Source organism: Pan paniscus, chromosome 6 (genome assembly GCF_029289425.2).
Source record: "Pan paniscus chromosome 6, NHGRI_mPanPan1-v2.0_pri, whole genome shotgun sequence".
NCBI classification, from domain to species: domain Eukaryota; kingdom Metazoa; phylum Chordata; class Mammalia; order Primates; family Hominidae; genus Pan; species Pan paniscus.
Genome location: NC_073255.2, coordinates 28,760,528 through 28,767,017, shown reverse-complemented (window position 1 = coordinate 28,767,017; position 6,490 = coordinate 28,760,528). Strand labels below are relative to the sequence as shown.

General features: G+C 42.0%; 1 non-coding gene across 1 annotated transcript; it reads left to right on the top strand.

Moving 5' to 3' along the window:
• Positions 1–5,711: 5,711 nt before the first annotated feature.
• Positions 5,712–5,818, top strand: LOC112440603 (small nucleolar RNA U13). The gene has a single exon (XR_003028627.1). It is a non-coding gene; the product is annotated as a small nucleolar RNA U13 (small nucleolar RNA).
• Positions 5,819–6,490: the final 672 nt, after the last annotated feature.

The following is a 6,490-nucleotide window of genomic DNA, read 5'->3' as shown; positions in this document are numbered from 1 at the left end:
CACTCCAGCCTGGGTGACAGAGTGAGACTGTGTCTCTAAATAAATAAAGGGAGGGAGGGAGGGAGGGAGGAAGGAAGGAAGGAAGGAAGGAAGGAAGGAAGGAAGGAAGGAAGGAAGGGAATTACTGAAATGCAAGAGAAAAGACTTCATCTAAATCTTATAGATTTAGAAAAAAATCCTGAATGAGACCTGAGAAACATCATATCAAAGTTAGGGGGATCTAAGACCTGCAGTGACCCTCCTTCATCTATTCCACTGGTTTTGATGCAATGATGTAGAAACCTACTAGATGTAGCCTTTTCAAACTATTTCTATTTATTATAAAATTATTGAACACAGCAAAAGATAATCCAATATAAAATTACCTGGCATCTAAACTAGGCCTTCCTGTTAATATACATACACCATGTCTTTGGGGTAGGAGTAGAAGGCCACAGTAGTAACCTATAGGTGGGATCCATGATTGTGCACTATCACCCTGTAGGTATGGATGTGTGCCCTCACCAATCCACAGGTGCCTAGGCTCTCACTGGGGGTTGGATTCAGTAGAAGGGCTCTCATTAGAGCAAAATCAAAAATCTTTCTCCAGAGGCTCACCCTCCCAGCTCAGGCAAGGGGATGGAAACAATGTATCCCTGCAGCAGGAGCAAGTATCATGAAGGTATGAACGTTTGAGATCTTATAATTAATGGACACCTCTTGGTTGTCCTGGTTCTGGATATATATACTGTTTCTGTTACCCCAACCATATGATTGTAAATCTTATGTATATGTAAACTAAGCAACCCCAAAGGATTGGTTTGAGCTGTAGTTTTTATGTATATACAAATTAGACAACCCAATGTCAATTCTAGATATGGTTAAGCAGACTTCCAGAGTAGGCTTATTCGATACCCCCATGCATGTGGCTAGAGTTTTACATATTCACAAGTTAGGCAACCCTAGTATGTAGCTCCTAATAAGATGTGGTATTTCCTTTCACTGGACACAAGCAGCTGTTATAGGTTAGTATGATAAGATAATGAGACCAGGAAGGGCACGGTGGCTCACGCCTGTAATCCCAGCACTTTGGGAGGCAGAGGCGGGCAGATCACAAGGTCAGGAGATTGAGACCATCCTGGTTAAAACAGCGAAACCCCGTCTCTACTAAAAATACAAAAAATTAGCCGGTGTGGTGGCGGGCGCCTGTAGTCCCAGCTACTCCGGAGGCTGAGGCAGGAGAATGGCGTGAACCCGGGAGGCGGAGCTTGCAGTGAGCCGAGATTGTGCCACTGCACTCCAGCCTGGGTGACAGAGAGAGACTCTGTCTCAAAAAAAAAAAAAAAAAGATAATGAGACCAGAACTAGAACTATGTAATCACACACATACTCAATGCAGTGGAGGCTGTAACATACACCACATAGTCTTCCTTCTGTTATAGAGAGAAGTACACATATGATCTATTTCATTCTGCTCATAAAAGTGATAAAGGGAGCCAAAGGACTCGAGGCTCCTTCCCAGGTCTATGATACCTTGCATTGATCCTCAACAAAGTAGTTTCCTTTCTATCCTCCTTTATTTCCTGGTGGTACCAAGGGTATGAACTGGGATAGACAGAAAGGGTTTCTCAATGACAAATTCTGCTTCCATGACATAAGTTCTCTGCCCTTAACCACCTAAAACTTCTAATTGGCCAATTTCTCTCCTTGATGTCTTAAGAGAAAAAAAAGTAATAAAAATTACAAGTCAGAAGGTTTATGGCCCATGTCAAGCAACATGTTTCTAAGAAGATGGAATCAATACTGATGCAACCCATAGCCATATAATATAAAGCAAAGAGATGGATTTCCCCAAGATTCATCTAGGCCTATTAGTTTCATTTCTGTAGTTGGGCCTCATATGTGAAAAGTCTCCAACAGGGAGAACTTGTCATCTAGAGATATAATATCCTAACTTTTCAAATACAGTCATGCATCATTTAATGATGGGGATATGTTCTATAAAATGTATCACTAGATGATTTCATCATTGTGCAAACATTATAGAGTGCTCATACACAAACAGATGGCAGAGCCTACCACACACTGAGGTTATATGGTATAGCCTAGTGTTCCTGGCTACAACCCTGTTGAGCATGTTACTGTACTGAATACTGTAGGCAACTGTAACACAATAGTAAGGATTTGTGTATCTAAACATAGCTAAATGTAGAAAAGGTACAGGGAAAATATGTATAAAAGATTTAAAAATGATACATTTGTATAAGGCACTCACTGTGAATGAAGCTTGTAGGACTGGAAGTTGCTCTAGATAAGTCAGTGAGTTAGTGGAGAGTGAATGTGAAGGCATAGGGCATTACTGTAGTACTGTACTACAGTAGAACACTACTCCAGACTTTATAAACACTGTACACTCAGGCTACGTTAAATTTATAAAAATATTTTTTTCTTCAATAATAAATTAACTTTAGCTAACTAATTTTTTGACTTTATAAACTTTTTAATTTTTTAACTTTTCAATTCATTTGTAATAACATTTAGCTTAAAACACAAGCACACTGTACAGTTACACAAAAATATTTTCTTTTTTTTTTTTTTTTTTTGGAGACAGGGTCTTACTCTGTCACTCAGGCTGAGTGCAGTAGTGCAATCACAGCTCACTGCAGCCTCAACCTCCTGGGCTCAGCTGATCCTCCCACCTCAGCCTCCCAAGTAGCTGAGACCACAAGTGTGCACCACCATGCCTGGCTAACTTTTGTATTTTCTGTAGATATGGGGTTTTGTCATGTTGCCCAGACTGGTCTTGAACCCCCGGGCTCAAGCAATCTGCCCACCTCAGCCTCCCAAAGTGCTGGGATTATAGGTATGAACCAGTGCACCAGGCCTATTTTCTTTTTTATAGCCTTATTCTATAAGCTTTTATCTATTTTTAATTTTGTTTTTAACTTTTTAAACTTATTTGTTAAAAACTAAGACACAAACACACACATTCATCTAGGCCTCCACAGGGTCAAGATCATCAGTACCAGTGTCTTTCACCTCCACATCCTGTCCCACTGGAAAGCCTTCAGGGGCAATAACACTCATGGCACTATCATCTCCTATGAGAACAATGCCTTCTTCGAGAATACCTCCTAAAGGACCTGCCCGAGGGTGTTTTCATAAGTAAAAGGTGTACACAGTAAAATAATAAGAGGTATACTAAATACATAAATCCATAACATAGTCATTTATCATCAAGTATCATGTACTGTACATAATTGTATGTGGTAGACTTTCACATATCTGGTAGCACAATAGGTTTGTTAATACCAAGGGTCACCACAAACACAGGAGTGATGCATTGTGCTTTGAGGATACAATGGCTATGACATCACTAGGCGATAGGAATTTTTCAGCCTGATTATAATCTTCTGGAACTACCTTTGTATGTGAGGCCATTATTGACTGAAACAGCCTTCTGCAGTGTATGACTGTACCTGCATTTACTACGGTAGGAAAATACACCACGCCCTGGGAATCCTGGGCCCACACTCCCCAAGAGCTACATGGTTGTGGGGGCGTGTGGAGTAAAGAGGTCAGGAGGAGAACCAAGTCAAGGTATAAACATGGCACATCTTCCTAAAGCTCAATTTTCTTCAGAGATTTAGAGAGGAAAAATATGTATATGTATGGTATAAAAACAAAGTTGAACATAAAGCTGCCCTTGCCTGAAGGTATTTGACATGCCTTTTTTTTTTTTTTTTTTTTTTTTTTGAGACGGAGTCTTGCTCTGTTGCCCAGGCTGGAGTGCAGTGGCGCTATCTCGGCTCACTGTAAGCTCCGCCTCCCAGGTTCACGCCATTCTCCTGTCTCAGCCTCTGGAGTAGCTAGGACTACAGGCGCGCGCCACCATGCCCAGCTAAATTTTTTTTGTATTTTTAGTAGAGACGGGGTTTCACCGTGTTAGCCAGGATGGTCTGGATCTCCTGACCTCGTGATCCGCCCACCTCGGCCTCCCAAAGTGCTGGGATTACAGGCGTGAGCCACCGCGCCTGGCCAACATGCTTATTTTTTATGAATGAAACGTCAACATCTAGTCTGGCTAGTAAAGAGATTCAGGAAGGAGAGGGTCATTATTGATGATGGAATGAATTATTAATGGATGTAGTTCATCATAATGTTTAATGCAACATGTTCATGAATTTTAAAGATTAAATGAAGCATTTTTATTTATGTATTTATTTTAGAGACAGGGTCTTACTCTCTTGAGCTCAGGCTGGAGTGCAGTGGCGCAATCACAGTTCTCTGCATCTGCAAGTTCCTGGGCTCAAGGATGCTCCGGCCTCAGCATCCCAAGTATCTGGGACTACATCTGCAGGCCGACACAGCTGGCTAATTTTTTTGTAAAGACTAGATTTTGCCATGTTGCCTAGGCTGGTCTCAAACTTCTGGGCTCAAGCAATCCTACCGCCTCTACCTCCCAAAGTGCTAAAACTAAAATCGCATGCATCTAGCCATTGTGGGTGTGCTGCAGACAATTTCAGGTTTTGACCCCAGCCCCTACTTTTCCCAACCCCAGTCAGGCTGGTGGTCACTCCCCTTTGCCTTGGGGTATTTTGCAGTGGAAAAGTTTAAGAAGTATTGAATGCCTGTGGATTTTCATAAACATTGAATGAGGGCTGAAACCAAAAGGGATATTTGTGTATACTTTAAATGTAGAGAAAATTTAACTAATCAGAACATAGCATCTCTCCATTCTAGAGTCTGTCCTTCCTTCTTTCTGCTACACCACAGTCTCTCCCCAGCAACTCCTGCAAAAAGAAACCCACACACAAATCCTCACGCCTCCAAGCATTCTGAGTCAGCAAAGCTTTATTTGCACTGATGATAATGTGCACCATACATGGACATATCCATCTACCCCGACATCTAACAAACCGGGCTGGGCACCTCTGAGGATACAAAGATGAGTGTGGTGTTATCCCTACCCTGGAGAAATTCACAGGCATGTGAGGAATCCAGCTATCAATTTTTAAAAGATTTTATAATGTGATAAATTCATTAAAAAGCCACAAAGTGCTGCAGGAGCAGAGAGGGGGAAAAAAATTCCCTGCTCTACAAGGGCAGGATAGTCAGGGACGATTTCTCAGATGAATCAGCATTGGGGGCTCCGCACTTTCAGGGTTTTTGCAGCAGCAAAGTGAGCCTCCTGGGTGGAATCAGATGTGCCCTAGAAATTCGTCTGCCAAGCTGATTCTTCCTCACAGCCCTCCCTCACTCCAGTCCTAAGTGCTCCCATTGCCTACACTTCCCTCACAGCCTATTCTTCTAACTTTTAAATTATATTATCATTGCACAAGTATTTGTTGAACATCTTCCCTGTGAAAGGCTCACCTTGCATAGCTTTTAGTCTAACATTTAATACTCCCAAGAAACATATTTTCTACTCCTACTTTACTCATTGAGGCCGACAGAGGATAAATTACTTGCCCAAAGTCATGGCCAGGATGTGGCTGTGCCGGGTTTCAGACCCAGATCGGTCTCCACTCTTTGCACCCACTGTTTCCCTTGGTTATAAAGCTACCCTTGCCTGTAGGCATTTGACATGCTTACTTTTATAAATGAAATGCCAGCATCTAGTCAACATCTAATAAAAAGATTCAGGAAGGAGAGAGTCATTTTTTATATTAGAATGGATTTTTTAAATTTTTTCTTTCTACTTTTACATGTTTCAAAAAAATTTCATCTCCATCCTTTTGTGGTTCAAGAGCGTGATGATTGGGTTTTCAGGCTAATGTGTGAGAAGTGCCTCCCTCGAATCTTGTTATGACTCGATGTTGGCAAATTATGTCTGAAGTGAAAAAAATTTATCTTAGTTTGAGAATGTATTATTTATAAATTGGAAATTGTGCATTATTTATTTATTTCTACTGAAAGAAGCAGTGCCATGCATAAGGAGATAACAGAGAAACCCAAATTAGGAGATGGATAGGGAGGAAGCAGTGCAGAGTATGAGAAAAAAAAAAGCCAGAGATATAAAGTGAGTATAAAGTGAGGCAGCTTAGTGGAAAAGGTCACACGGCCCAATCTTGATGTCCTTTGAAATTTAAAAGACTCAGAAACAGTATCTAGAAAATGCTGATCTAAAGCCACAGGGGCATCCGACCACAAACCACATCTGGGAAATGTCAGAGAAGCAAGGTCCTCAAACCCTGAGTGTATATGGCTCAACCAAGCAACCCCTGGGCGAGTGAAACTCTGAGTTCACAATACACAGTCATGCTCAAAAGAGTGCCCAGCAGCAGGGTTCTGCCCTTCCATGAGGTGGAGAAAGAGCTTTCACTTGTGTCTGTGGCCCTGTCAGCTCCTCCAAGCTTGGATGCAAAGCCGAAGCTGGTAACATGCTGCCCCACCCCCCTATACCCACCAGGCCCAGGGTGACACTAGCGCTGCCTCAGAGCGAGGGTGTGTGACCGGCCAAAAGGGGATGACAAAAGTCAACAAGCCAGGGGTCCAAACATGAAAACAC